This window comes from Mycteria americana, chromosome 2, assembly GCF_035582795.1.
Source record: "Mycteria americana isolate JAX WOST 10 ecotype Jacksonville Zoo and Gardens chromosome 2, USCA_MyAme_1.0, whole genome shotgun sequence".
Lineage (NCBI taxonomy): Eukaryota > Metazoa > Chordata > Aves > Ciconiiformes > Ciconiidae > Mycteria > Mycteria americana.
In genome coordinates this window covers 12,048,940-12,064,369 of record NC_134366.1, presented here as the reverse complement: position 1 = coordinate 12,064,369, position 15,430 = coordinate 12,048,940, and the positions used below count along the sequence as shown (strand labels likewise).

The following is a 15,430-nucleotide window of genomic DNA, read 5'->3' as shown; positions in this document are numbered from 1 at the left end:
GACATTTTTATTAGTTGGTTAATTAATTTTACCATTGATAAAACTGAAGCATCTGACATAGCCATTGTGAAGACTAGCAAAATTCCCTGCTTTTGGCGCATTCAGGGTTTCATGGCACTTGTTTCAGGTGGGGCAGCCTAGCCGGTCCCTAAGAAATGGAGTCCCGTTGGGCCTCTTAGCTTCACTGAGGTGTTTCTCCTGGATTGGCAACTGTTAGCCAGCGGGGAGACCATGGGGGATTTTGCTGTAATTCTTAATGCTGCAGGACTATGAGGGAATGGATTATTGACTTTAGCCATTGTGAGCAACCACATTCTGTAACTGTGGGCATTTTCTACTTCTGTCTGTAATGTTAGATACAAAAAGCGAGAACTAAAATTTACCACTAGTGGTATTAAGGAAATGTCTGAAATCTTCTAGTTGGAGGGAAACTCGTAATTTTATGTGTAATTTTAGAAAATACACATGCACGTATATTTCAGTTTTCCAATACTCTGATCAAAAGGCTAGCAGGTAGTCTCTTTACAAAATTTTAACAAAACAAAAAGTTTTCTATTAACTCTGGAAAAGATGAACATTTAATTGACAGTGTGTACACCAGCCCTGGTACCTTAAAAAATCATTATCCAAATAGGGCTTCTTTTTCCTTTTTTTTTGTTCTTTTTCTTTCATCCTTCTTAAAAGCTTAACAGAGAATTTGTTCCTCTTAGGTGAATACCAGCTTTGGCTGTATCAAAGTGACCAACTCAGCTTGCAGGGTGCAGACCTCAGGGCACTGCAGGCCCAAATTACCCTCTGGGTAGTTGTCAGATACACATATAGATATTTTCTTGTAGCACATGGAATTTGGCAGGTGGAAGAAAGGAACTGCAAGATACTTGACTCTCTCACCATTTCTTTATTCCTTTTGCACACAATGTTAGCAACAATAATGCTTATGTTTGATCCATCCCTTGGGATACTACTGTCTGCATAACCCAGCCATAGAAAACTTGGTCTTCCTGGCCCAGCAGCTGCAGTACTGTGTAGACACAGTCCGTGCTCATACTCAACCCAGCAAAAAAAAGGCCTTTTTTGTAAAAAGGTGTTATCGTTATGTGAGCCTACCATCTCTGCATTGCACTTTTGAAAGGAGATTTACTTGAGAAGTTGAATGATATATGTTGTAAAAAATAAATGAGAAGTGGGAGCATTTCTTTACCTAAGAGCAGAGCAACACTGTGACCAGGACAGATCTCATCCAGCCTAAAGTGGTCTCCTGGGCTCCTTCTGCAGTCACTGGAAAGGCACACACACCACCAGTGTATCGCAGGTATCTCAGACACGCACCAGCATGGGATGAATTCACCTTTAAGGTACCTTTCTTTCTATATTGACGAGGAAGGAAGCTTACCTGACTAACTTTGGAAATCAAATGTTTGGGTTTTAACAGACAGTAAGCTGAGACTTATTTACACATAGTGTTTGCTCTAACCTCAGCACTCTGCAATGGTTGAAGTTAAGTTGAACACAATGTGGATAGGTACATGTAAGCATCATTCAAATGCAGGAGAAGGAGCTAATGAGTCATTAAAAATAAATTTGTAGCTATAGAGGGGAAAGAAAAAATGTAGATTAATTCCTTATTTGGAATTATTTTTTCTGAGAGGAGAAAGAAATTTATAGAATATTCATTGGAAGGGAAGTATATAGAAACAAATATATATCGAAAGAGAACATAACATTCACAGTTAGTTAATAAAAATTATAAACAATAAAAATAAATTTGTGTATATTTATAAGATCTACTGTGCATAAAAGCTGCGTAAACCATGGGTATACTATTTCCCTGCCATAGCATGTGATTGAGAAGTACACATCGTTATCGAAATCAGACTTTACAGTGTATTAATTTATATTTAGTGACTAGTTCTACAGAACACGAAAGATGATCTTTAGAGTTGGCTTCTCGGATTGTGGTAATGTAGATTTTAATTTGATGGATTAAAGCTGTGCCGCATTTACTCAGTCCTGTGGAATTTAGAATTAGATTCATGGGTCATAAATTAGGGGAGAAAACAACTTTTTTTGACACTGTCTCTTCACACTTGCTGTTTCTAACCATTTCAGTGGAACTGAATGTCACTATTGCTTAACAGTAACTGAAAGATTGCTGTGAGACTGTATAGTAACAACCCACCAAGTCTTTGCAGGTCAGCCAGTCCCCCAACAATATGAAAAATTTACTCCGTACACTTAATGTGAGAAAAGTTTTTTCATATTTTATATTTTAGAAGATATTTTCCAGAATTTGAAAAGGACCGAACATCATCTTTTTTTTTTCTTGGCATGGTAACACTTTCTAGTTGCTGCAAAAAGCAGCTGTAGTTCATCTCTTTGAGATTATTCAAATCCTGTTCACATCATAAAATTAATAATCAGTTTGAATACAACTATTTCAAGCTCATCCGGTAATTATGTGTTTCCACACTTCACAGCTTATGAAAATGTCGTCGTTTGATAGGAGTTTAGATCAAAATACCTGTGCTATGTACAATTTCAGTAGAGATCTAGGGGTGGTCGGTCAACCAAACTAGACATTTCCTCCCAGCTCTCACTGGATTTGGACGGTTTGCTTCTTAGGTCATGTTGGATGTTCTCAAACATCTTTTTGTGTGTGCCTCTGTGTGGTTTTGAGCCACCAGCCCACTGGTTTAGCTGCTGGGACTCTGCAACTCTGGCCATAGTTGCCAGCTGAGGGGGCTGGGACTGGGCTCACCTGGAGGTTCAGGACACTTGTGCCAAGGGGTGCAACCACTCAGTCAGTGGCTGGCATCAGTTATGATGCTGGAAAAAGGCTTGGTTGCCTAGCTGTGAGCATCTAAGTGCAGGTTTAGATGCTACAGCTACGCCAGCTGGGTCTCCCATAGAGCCCGTGTTGTATTTGCTAGCACTAATGAGATGTCCCAGGCACCCTGTGCTGTCTCAAATGGCATTAGACACCTCTTTTTGGAAACTGAGTAACACCCTAATAGCAAGAGTGTACAGCTCTGGCTTCCTCTTGGTGACAATACATCGGTATTGTTGTACTCGGCATCTCATTGATTTTCTAAAAATCGGGGTGTCCTCAGGATGGCCAAGAAAGAGTGAGCAAAGACAGGCAAATCCCACCTGGGCTGTTTAATCAAAAAACAGGAGAAGACTCCTGAGTTAGCACCAAGTGGCTGATATGCCCCTGCACTGCAGTGCAATGCAGTTTAGAGAGGCTAACTCAGTTCCAAAAGGCAAAATAGGTGGATTAATGCTTCACCGCGCATGAGCTGGCCTCGCGGCAGGCTGGGCTGGCACGGCACGGCTGGTCCCAGTTGCTGACTCACTGTGCAACTCAGGTCATGTAAGTGTGCCCGCGTGCATCTGCAGGGAGGGCAGGTGCAACAAAACTCCAGGCATGAGCACCCTGTCGGGTCCTTGGCTGCATTTCTCTGCCGCTGCCTCTGGGAAAACAACTTTATCCCCCCCCCCAAAAAAAAGAAAAAGAAATAGAATAAATATATTCATATTCTTGTCCCGCTGTCTAAACTGCTGGTTTTCAGATCACTCCATCGTCATTTTAGTCCAGTCACGTTCTCCTCAGAAAGCTTTTCAGGTGGTTAAGCACAAGATACCTAAATATGCTAAAAGCTGAGAAGTGCTTGGAAGAAAAACAGAGAGAGAGACCCTTTTCTCACCACAACAAAACACCATATACTTGAAAGATGTAGGCTTTTATAACACTTACATGCTTTTGTAGCAGTAAAGATGTACATTTAAAGCCCAAGCATCCCTTTTATCCAGGATGTTCTAAAACAATATGTACATGTGTTGATAAAACTAAAAATGTCCAACAAAAAATCCATCTCTGATATTAGCATAAAAATTTCACAGCCTCCTTATCCTTAACAGCAGGTTAGTTCTTGGTAGAAAAATTATTTATTGGCAAAATGAACCACTTCATCAGACTGAGAATAGACCTCGTGTATTCCAAAATAGATCTTCCTTTCACACAGACAGGGCAAAAATGTCTTTTAAGTGTTCTTCAGCAGGTCAGGCTGGATTTTCAAATGTGTCAGTATATTTGCAAATATTCTAAAACATATTTTTTTTAGAATCATTCAAAACTGTTTTCAAAATGTTACTGTTTTAACCTGCTAGTTTAAATGTTGAAATTACCTTAAATTTGAAACTGAGGTGGTATTAATAAGAAATAAAATATCACGAAAAATGTTGAAATACTTTGCTTTGAATTTTTGCTGAAATTTTTAACATAGGATTTTTTTTTCTGCGTTTCTGTATCTTTCATATTTAAAATGTTGTATAGAGGTTTTCCTCAGAAGTTTTAATTAGTGAGCTGAAGAATCCATTGTGATGGCTGAGGGAGATCATTGATCTTCTCCTAAAGTTGAAACTTCCTGCAAATCCTGTAAAGATAAACATCCCGTTGCATCCTGATATTCTCTTCTATAGCAAAAGCCTTATCCCTAAAGAAAAAAAGATTATGAAAATCACTGTCCTGCCCTAAGTGGGGCAAGGAGAGATCTACTTTGATATTGGAGTTTATTTTAAAAGGACAAAAAAGTAAAAGGAAACAAATTCAGTGCAACCCATGTCTACCTCCAAAAGCAGGTAAAAATGTCACCAGTCTTCTTGTTCAGTAGCAGGTAGTGACAACTTATGAGCTCTGATGGAGTGGAGACTGGACTTCTAGGGGGAGAGAGCCACTAATCAAGTCACATATGTATTGATGAAGATTTTGATACCATTTTTGCATGCATTTGTAATAGACAGTTTCCGCCTATTTTGACTACAAATTGTATTTAAGCTGATTATTGAACTACATCCACGTTTTGTACCAAACTGGGCAAGAATGAAGACTTTCAACCAGTGTTAGTAAACACTGTTCTCAATTTTATTTGATACCATCTCTAGTTTCATATACGCAGGCATTCTTACTCCTCATATCCTTCTGATCCTGTCTTTAAATTCCAGTATTCCCTTTGGTGAAATAGTAGATGCATTAAATAATCATTTAAATTACTCAATTTCATCTAGTTAAGTCTATTTTTTTCAGTAGGGTTAGAAAAATGGAGAATTTAATTTATTAAAGCCTTTTGTGGTTTACTAGAGTTCCTCTTGAGCTACATGTAATGGTGAGCTGCTTGGATAGTTTCTTGGTCACAGACGTAGTGAGGCAGCTGGCACCAAAGAGGGAGACAAGTCCAGATGTAGGGTATTGCCAAATAGACGAGAAGCACCAAGGTGTATTTGGGTTCATGTTATTAATTTTTCAGTCTGGCTATCATTCAATGTGTGGCTTGCAGTATGCATAGTCTCTCATTGAAATACTCCCACTCCATCATGAGAACAATTATTTTAATCTGATTACCCTCTGTATTTATTAAACAAGCAGTTTGTGGAGCTGTACAAATAGGTGTCTTCTCTTCTTATGTGGTCACTGGCATCTTCTTGGAGTGATGCAAATTAGTGTATCTCTTAAAAAGAAGTGTCCCTTGTATATACCTATGTCATTAGTAGACTTGATTTCTTAGGAAGTCATTTATATGTTGTGCTAAATCTTATTTTTCATTTTGGACTTCGGGGGTATTCAGAGATCTCTGAACTTCCATCAGACTTGCTCAGACGTTGTCTCCTTGACAAAGGTGATTTCAGAGGATGGAAATTCTGAATCTCATTCCCCAAGAAAAGAAGGGAATACATAGCATTTCAAAGATATGTGAAAACAGTTACTTAGGATTTATTTTTATATAGATTGCTTATACACTGAGCCCAGTCTCAAATGCAGGCTCTGTCAAAAGGAATCAGTTAAGGCTTTGGCTTCATTTGAATATATTCCAGCATTTTCAGACTTCATGCAGGAGAAGAAAAATAGCCTTTTATTCTGTCTGTCAATTGTTTATCCTTCTCCGCCATATTTTACTGAAACTTTCATGTTGTGTATACATTGTTTTGGGTAATACCAAGCAACAAAGCCACAGGAGCTTTTTTTCTAATTCTCAAACACTTCTACTCCATCTGCCTTGAAAAATACTCTTATTATAGGGTTACCAGACAAAATAACTACTTACTGAAATTATTATCTAAGCTGTAGCTGCAGCAGTGCTCTATAGCACAGTCACGGCATGGAGGATAACCTTTTTATAGTCACGTAGTAGGGAAAAGAGACTGGGGGGGAGATATGTCAGAAGGAGACATGCTAATGGCAAGTGACAGTAAAATAGTTACCTTTTGTGAAACTTTAATTGATTAGTCATACTTGAAAGCCATTTGCCAATGGTAGCAAAAGAGAAGCTTTGAAGAGCGCTCCCTGATGCGCTGGGGAGGAGTGCTTTTTCCAGCTCTCGTAACGGGTTACAGCGTACAGAGCACAGTCACAGGTTACAGAAAATCCCGGTCCTCAATTATTGACTCTGTGTGTGGTCCAAAGGGGTAGTTAAAATCTATTATTGCCCCCTTTGACACCCAGCCACCTTCTCCCTTGCAGTGAGATTCAGTAGGTAAAGCGTGTAGAGTATTTAGAGGTTTGAAGTGCTATATACCTGGTGAACTGTCCAAATCATAGCCCTCACAAGTCATTGGCCTCAGAAAGCCACCACTGCTTTATAGGCAATAAGCTCGTTTACAAATTGAGTTGTCAAGTACTACCTCCAGCAGTGCCATTCCAGTCATCCCAAGCTTTGAGGATCTTCTCATACGGGTGGCTCCAATTCCAAGTTTCATACATCACCCATGCTTTTTTTTTTTTTTTTAGATTGTGTGTTGCTTTAGCTGTTTGGGTTTTTTTCTGTTATCACAGAAACAGGTTTTTCATGGAAAAATGAAAAGACTTTCACTCCTGTGAAGTCAGTAGAAGAGGTAACTCAGTTGAGAGGAGGAGGGGTTGAGGTCTTTAAAATAAAACCTAAGTCTCTCAAAGTTTTAAGTGTGATAAGTAATGATGCAGTTTGATTTTGAGGTGTCTTTGTAGAAACGTCTGGCTTTTAGGCATTTTGCCCATTAACTTGCAGAATCTCATTAGCGAGTTTAAGCTGTCTGTCATGGCACTAGCAAAACCCTCCTTGTTCTTCACGTTTTTGCTCAGGACAAGGTACAGCCTTGCCTTTTAGCAGCATTGTGTTTTGTTTCTGCCATGCAAACACTGCTGTCTCAAAAATCCCCTTGGCACTGTTTCTGATCTATGGGAAACAAGTCTCCCAGAAAGAAAAGTTGATTTGGGCTGATAAGCATCATATCAACACTTCCAATTCTGACTTAGAGGAGAAGTCCCGGTCCGTCTAGAGTGGAGGAAAGGTTCTCTCTTGCTGTTCCTGCCTGCGTCGGGGGACGAACCAAGAGACTTGTTCAACTTCTATGCACTGGATAGTCAGTGATTAGGAATAGAGCTGACGACCTGGGAAACTGAAGAGGAGCAAATATCGTCTAAGGGATTGCACTGCTTACGTGTGAGGATCCAGAGCTGTAACAAAATTTGTAAATGTACCTATTTTAAGAGCTTTGAAAGATGCTTCATGTTTCCAGGCATAAAGCAACTTCTGTTGCAGGGCAGGACAAGCATCCAATAACTTTCAGCTGGGAAGTCACCCCCTCTTGTCCCAATCAGTCTGAGCTGTGAGACTAAACTAGGGGGATGGGAGCCCTACAAAGCAATTTCTGTGCTTTCTAAGGCAAGATTACTAGCTCTTGAAGTATTTCCTCCCTTGAAACAAGTCTATTTCGTCCTTGATAAAGTCATCTTTAAGGGATCAGAATATTATGATTTTAGTGGAACAGGACAATAAGAGTTGGCTCTAAATGTGGTTTTTGAAAGAGGATGTGGTTTAGCATACTTTAACTACAAATCAAGAAATTCCAGTTATATTTCCCTGGAGGGCTTAGGGGAAAGAGAATACTGTCATGTGTACCAAGTAAGACGAAGACAAAGGGAAAACAAAAAGCTGTAGCTTTCCAGGAAAGTAGGTGTACTGCAGTTGTACATTTGTGTAATTGTTTGCAAGTACCATTTGCATGTGATTCTTCAAACATGAGTAAAAGAACTAGATGGAAAATGGTTCCATTTTTGTTTGTTTTTACAAACCAATTTTGAATTTCCCAATAATATTCCAGCTTATTAAAATACACCAGCATTTTTATTCCCGAAGAATGTCTGATGCTGTTAAAAAAAGAAGGGATTTCCCATGTCAGAGTATACTGAGCTTCTTTGGTGTTACAGGTCCTTCTCTTTCAATCATGCTCCTTACAGAAGATGGGAATTGATAAAGCAAGCTGGCTGCTCACATATCTGAGGAAGATTTATTAAAAAGTCTTTTTTCCCTACAAGCCATACTTCTTTCTTTCTTTCTCAGAGTTTGCCATGAGTCTAACCATACAGTTACAGGACTGTCTTAAAAAAATGGAATTTTCATTCTTCCATTTTCTTTACAGGTAATATGTGTTATGTATTTGGTTTTTACAGATAGTGTATTCTGAAGCATAATTTGCTTTGTTTCTCTCATTTTGGTATATACTACTAATGGAGCACTAAAGAGTGATTCTTTAAAAATGCCAGGAGTGATCAACTTAGAGTACATCTACTGTTTCAGTAGTGGAGGAAAAAGTGCTGCTTTCCCATCCTGCTACCTTAGCGTGCATTTCACAATAGACACATCTGCTTTGGAAGAAAAAATACTTAATGAATACATATAAAATTATTTAGCGAGCCTCTGTAGCTTCTGCAGACCTAGCCACAGACTGGGGTGTGCTATAAGAGATGGAGCTTCCGAAGTGCTTTCCATCCCTCTTTCCTTTCCCCTCTTCTCTTGCCAGCCTTTGCGGGAGGACAGGGCCTTTGCTGTCCCACACGCTGACAGGTTTTTGTGACAAATAATTCAGTGGAGGGTGCTGTACTGGTGGTTAACCTTGGGAAATGGGCTCCATCACCTTTGGGACCCACTCCAGCTTTGCTAGCCTCAGGCACTCGTTTGGCTCCTGTCGTCAGTGGACTCTCTGGCTGTAGGAATACTGGAATGGTTAGGGTTGGGAAGGAGAGCTCTGAAAAACAGTAAAAGCATCCAGTATTTATATAAGGATCCAACACTAACTTGGTTAGAGATGTAATATCCTCTTAAAAAGCTCTCTTCAATAGCTCTTAACATGTTGCTTCAAACCTCGCATATCCTTCTTAATATTGTGTATACTAGAAGTGTCTGTTTGCAGAAGATGAGCTTACTTATGTGAAGAGTTGTGAAGCTCAGCCAGGGTTCCCAGTAAGTTTCCTGTGGAAAGGACAGTCCCTTTTCAGTGCCTTCAGGTGTACAAGGGACTGCTGCTCGTGGCACCACTGACCTTTTCGTCAGAGTGGTAATCTGCAGTTTTAATTCAACTGAAAAAATAGCTCCATGTGTTGAAGTTTTCCATGCACAGGAAATGTCTCTGGTGGTTGTTAAGAGAGGGAACTTTCTGCAAGTTCTTCCCCAAAAATGCAGGGTGAGTCAGCTGTGGTGTGAATTTTGAAGGCTGTAGAAAGATAAGGGGGCAGGTGAAGGAGAATGACTTGATTTCAGAAATTCCAACTTTGATTACATTCTGTGAATGTAGAATATGAATATTGCATCAGGGAAGCTAAAATTATTTCCATCATTTGTTAACAACAAATAAGCTAATTCGACTACATGAGGACGTTTTCAGATCCAAAGTCTGTTATAATGAAAGTTTTCCCTATGTGTGGAGTCTCTTTTTCTCAGTTAGAACTGGGAAGATAAAGGGTTACGAAATAGAAAAAGCATATTGCATTAAACAAACTCATCAGATCACAGTTGTGATTATGAAAAGTGCTGTAAAAGCAAGTAGTGATAAACAGCATGTTCTTGGAGGTTTGTAATCTAAATAAAAAGATAACGGTGAGAGCAGCATTATGCCTGTTTTTGCAAATATGAACCTGAGGCACAGAGAAAGGTGATGCTGTGCCTGATGGGGCACAGTAGGTGTGAGGTAGGGCCAGGAGGGAGATCAAATCCTCCAGAGTCCCGGTCCACTGCATTCACTTGACATAGTTGTGTATTGTGCTTTACACAATGTGCAAAGTTAATTTAAACAAATATAATGTAGTTCATGGATAATGAAAGATGAACATTTTAAAGTACTCCAAGGTTGAAAACAGACATAAAGATGGCTTAGTTTTTTTACATATTCCCATAGTCTTGTTTGAGAAAATTGCTATTACTTTTTTAATCTCTGAAGCTTTGAATATTCCTTTCCTGAACCAGAGTTCCTGCCTCATTTCGATCCCTTTGCAACTTTCCGAACTGTCTTAAATCCTTGTGTAACCTTTTCTACTTCTTTGTTCAGCCATCTGAAGGATTGGAAGCTGTTTGCTTTTGACCTCAGGGAATCTGGGACATGAAGTGTAATTTAGGTTTATGGTGAAGAAGAGTCTTTACCTTAAAGGAAGTGATTTAGTGCTAATTCTTTAACTGAACTTGTTGATTATGGAATTAACAGGATTAAAATACATCCTAGACATATAGAAGATTTAATGGTTGTTCATTTTGTTGGCTAAAGTTTGCCTCAATCCAAACCTCCCTTTTTCAGTCTTAGTTGTATTTATCCATTATCTGAATTTGTCATGTGATGGGAGGAAGACTGCTCTGAGGAAACCAGGATGATGCAGAGAAACTCTTCTTCATTATCCAGATTTTGCCTTCAGCCTAAATGTTCAGCTATGCCATTTTCCTACTTTTCTGATCTGGCTATTTGAACTGGCTATGTCATTTTGGAAGGCAGAGCTTATGTTCTTTGATCTGTATGTCCATTTTTGGTAGAATGAGCTCATTGACTTGTAAATTCTGGAATAGTTTATGTAGAAATATTTTATTATCTGAGTAAAGAGAAGATGCACTGAAAGTCTTGAGTGTCAAAGAGCCCTGACCTCAGTCCAGGATCCCACTGTTACCTACAGTGCCCATCTTGCCTTTAACTATAGAAAATCAGAACAGCCCTTTCCCACCGTCAGTCTTACCCAGGCACCATCTCAACATTAGACAGCGATATATATCTGAAAGGTATTGATGATGGCAATAGTTCATGGCAATAGTTCCTAGCCATTTGAGTCAGAACTGGGAAATCACTGTGCTGTGGATATAGCTACAAGAAAGCATATGTGCTCTCTGGCATTAAATGCCTTACAATTAGGTTTTGGTTAAAACTTCTAATGAATTAGGTGGTTGGCTTTTTTCACCAGAAAAGACCGTTGTGTTGAAATCAGGAGAGTCAGTTTTGACGGTTCTTTTTCAGCTTAAGGAGAAAGATAGAATTCTCAAAGTGATCAAAACACCCTACTTTAACTTTTGAATTTTTGCTCATGATGGTGGTTAAAGCATTTTCAGTTTGGAGAGTTAATTAACTTACATTTCAAAACAAAACAAAAAAACCTGAAACACTAAACATAAATAACCTCTTTTTCTGACCTGCAACATTTTTTTGTCAGATTCCATTTACAGCTTCTTTCCATATTTCATTTTTTGTTCCAGTTTAATACACAAGAATTTTCAAAACATCAATTTCTTGCAGGATAAGAAAATGCCTACTTTTTCCCCACAAGCTCAACTTCTAACGTAAGAAGAAAAACAGCAGGAAAACTTAAGAAATAGGGCTGGAATGAAACCAAAGAGACCATTGGCTGTTTCTTTCTGCCACAGAAAGGCTATGGGCAAGGAGGGGACTTATATACAGTGTATTTTCAATATATGTTAGTTTATATGTGCATCACATCCTATCTGGTTTCCTCTAGGTTTTGTTGCTGAGTTCAAGAGTTTGTTCAAGAGTGGCAGCATCCCAAAACAGCTGCTGAAAGAAATTAGTGTGAAAAAAAGCTAGTATTAAAGAAACCAAAAAGCTGGACTTCCAAGCTGGCATGACTGAAAAGTGACATGGTGTGAGAACAGACCGCTCAAGACAGGAGGAAGGGTTGGTAGGGGAGACAGGGAAATAAGAGCTTGAGATGATGGAAGGTGCAGTGCTTCAGAGCCCAAGCCTGGCTAACGGCAGAAGATGCTGGCACACTGGCAAGGAGGAGGAGGGCAGTTACTATGGCTCAGCTTGTGGGACTCGCTGTAAAGGAAAGAAAAAAGTTCAAGATTTGGGGTTTGGCCAAGTGTTAGGGGAAAAGGCGAACTCTTTAGCTGAGTTATATTTAAAAAGAAAGGGGGCAGTGGGAAAAACTCCTTTGAATTGGACGTAGAGAGCTAGTTAGAAATAACAAGAGGAAGCTAAGAACAGTTCGTGCCAAGCATCGCAGAGTGAAAAGGTTCCTGACTATGAAATACATTCAGCTGAGAAATAAACTCTGAAGGGAAGTGGAAGAAGCCCCATCATTTGAAATACTGTAACAGGAGTAGACAAAGCACTCGAAAGTGCACTGCAGGGAGCAGTCTTTTTTTGGCAGGGATCGAGACTTGGATGACCTCATAGCTTCTTTCCATCTCTATTAGAACCATAGAATCCAAAGTCTTTCTCAGAGCAACAGCACAGCCAGCTTTGAAGGTTTGCCCAGTTTTGGCATCGCAACATTGGTTAGTACCACTCTGCACGCTCCAGCCCCTGCAGATTCCCAAAGCAATAGTTAATGGCTCTGCTGACAAACTCTCTGATTAGTGCGAAATATTAGCAAGCTGTGGAATATATTTTGGAGAGTTTTCACCACCAAACGGATCAGATCTAAAGAGGAGCATAAACAAAATTTGCAGTTTCATGTAAGATAGTTGGGCAGAAAGACGTTGTTACTGTATTTCAATATCCCCTTTGCTGCACAGTGATTACAGTGCCCAGTAAGTTATAGCTTGCCAGTTTTCATTCTGAAGTCAGATTTCAGTCCTACTTTTCTATAGTAAGTGTTTGATTTAAAGGAGATTAAATCTGTCCAATGTATTAAATTGTAACAAGAAAAGAAGTTTAGCACATACTGATGTTGTAGCTGCATTCCCTATTAAATCCCAGTAGCCAGACTTTGAAACATAGGCAGCTTTCTCAACTGTACAGTTCCAGTTAGAGATTTTTTTAAGAAAAAAGACTAATTCTTAGGAACCAGTGAAAAAAATTCTAAAAATTAAACTCTCCTATACTATACTATATAAATACTACAGATTATTGCATATCATCATTCCTTATAGCTTTGTAGCAGTGCAACGATTCTTAAACATCTTCTGCCTCTCCGCTCCAGTGAGACATTTCGATGGGCAAGAAACTCTGTGCCTGCCCTACATTGGGTTACTCATTTATGTTTTCCCTCTCAGCTTGGCTGCAAACCACCAGAAGGTGCAAAGTAGCTTTCACGCCCAAGGGCAGCATTTTTCTCCCATCCACTTGATTTTCAGGCTCTTTGCCCAGGCTGGCTCTACTGCCATGTTCTCCTCTGCCCTTCCCAGCATGACTCGAAGGCAGCAGAAAGCAGCGGGAAGGCTCTGTACTCACTTTGTAAGAGATTGTTTTCACTCCCAACAAAGAATGGCTGGAGCACTGCAGAGAAACAGGACTTGCCCTTTCTAGACCTCTGCTGTCTGGGAGCACGTTATGATTATTTGTGAATTTGGAGAAGGTTTACTAGCATTGTCCTAAGAAGGCTGTAAGGAGCAGTGGGTTTCTTTGCCAGCATCACCTGGGTAATTAGAGGCGTTGTTTTTCAAGGGTCTGATGGGCCCTGTGCTCTGCCTTTTTACCTTGCCTGCCAGACCAGCCTTGACGGTGATGTGGCTCACTCGAGAGGGAAAGCGAAGAAGTTTTCAATCGTGTCTGCTGTCCATGTTTGTCAGTGGAAAAATGGAAATTTCTTGGGGCAGAGTGGGAACGATAGAATTATTTTATGCTGAGGCACAGTAAAACTCATTTTAAAAATTATTGCCTAATGTCCATAATTTATTCACAGTACTAGTCCCAGTAGAGTTAATAAGGCTATTACACACTTAAAATTAAATATGCACATAGGAGTTGGTAACATCAGAATCTAATGTTTTACTTCTATTTTTTTTTTAAATCTCTCTGTGGCAAAATCTCTCTTACTATTTCACAGTTGTTAGAGGTTTAACAGCATGTTCCCAAATGGATTGTGGGCTTAGCAGAAACTTTTTAAAAGGGAGTCCAAGTTTTTGAGCACTAACAGGGCCCTCGCAGAAAACCTCCAGGAAATGCTGTTTCTATGTTTAGTGCGCTGCCGTGATAACTCTGTAGGGATGTGAGGTGGAAAGCACAGAGTGGGAGAGGTTTAACAGAATTGGAAACTGAGAAATTCTGCCTTCTGGATCATCATGTGCTAAGAAATGAGATGAGGTTAAAGGAAATAGGTGGAGAAGGGAACTAGAAGAATATGCTAGTGATAATAAGAACAAGGTGGGAAGCACAGATGCTGAAAGCAGAGATGAAAGAGAAGGTCAGATTTATGAATGTTGATTCATATCCAGTAGTCACTTCCTTGACTATTGAATGTACAGCTTTATTATATGTGATTTCTGCTAGGCCTGGAGTTCAGCAACACTTCACTGAGACATGTCTTAAGAATGGGAAGGGAGCAAAGGCCAGGAGTATCTCTGGGCAGCTGGACAGCTCTGACGTATACTTTTCCTGCCCCAGAGGTTTTTTGCTACTGTTATCCAAATTGAATTCTTTTTAAACCAATCTTAAATTCAAATAAAGTAATTCCTGACCTTTGTTACACCATCACTCTTAGCAGTGCTTATGGCTGAGGTTTTTAAATTTTCGCTTTTTAAAGATTTTCTCTATTTGACAAATGTTGGTAAATAATAAATGATAACTCTGATAAAGGAGATACCAAGTGGTTGAGATGATGACTAGTTCTTCTAAGAACAGCTACCTCTCTGCAAATACATATCTAAAGATTGGAGATGCCAGTTGTTTGAAAGAACTCAGTTAAAGGCATTTTCTATTTCTACACTAACATGGATTTTACAGAACAAAGATGTATATAAAAAGGCAGAAATATAGGCATTATTAACAACTGGTTTTTGCAATATTTGATTTTGTTTCCATATGCACAGAGTTATTTTTAAAGCCTTTGCTGTATACTCCTAAATACCTACGATTTGGCTTGCCATTTGAACAGTGCAGCCACACAATGCAAGTGTGGCTTATGTAGACATACCCTTCATAGAGTAGCATTAACTTAGCCTTGCATGTACACCTTAGAGTGAAGCTCCTGTGGCCTGGGTTTCTGCTGCCCCGTATCTGTGTCCCTGGTTGAACAGATAGATGTTGTAACTTCACTGCTTTTGCTGTGAATCCAGTGGTGGCCTTACTCCTCTTCAGCTGGTGGGAGGCCCAACAGAAACTGTTGTAGAAAGCACGGGCATGTGTGCACACCTGTAACACATCAGAGGTTTAAGAGAGCAATACAGTGTAAAACAAGGACAGTATA

The 15,430-nt window shown here is 39.5% G+C and overlaps 1 protein-coding gene across 6 annotated transcripts in view; it reads left to right on the top strand.

The window, feature by feature from the left end:
* Positions 1–15,430, top strand: part of DIP2C (disco interacting protein 2 homolog C) — a 327,852-nt gene that overhangs the window by 297,835 nt on the left and 14,587 nt on the right. The gene's annotated exons all lie outside the window — the stretch shown is intronic.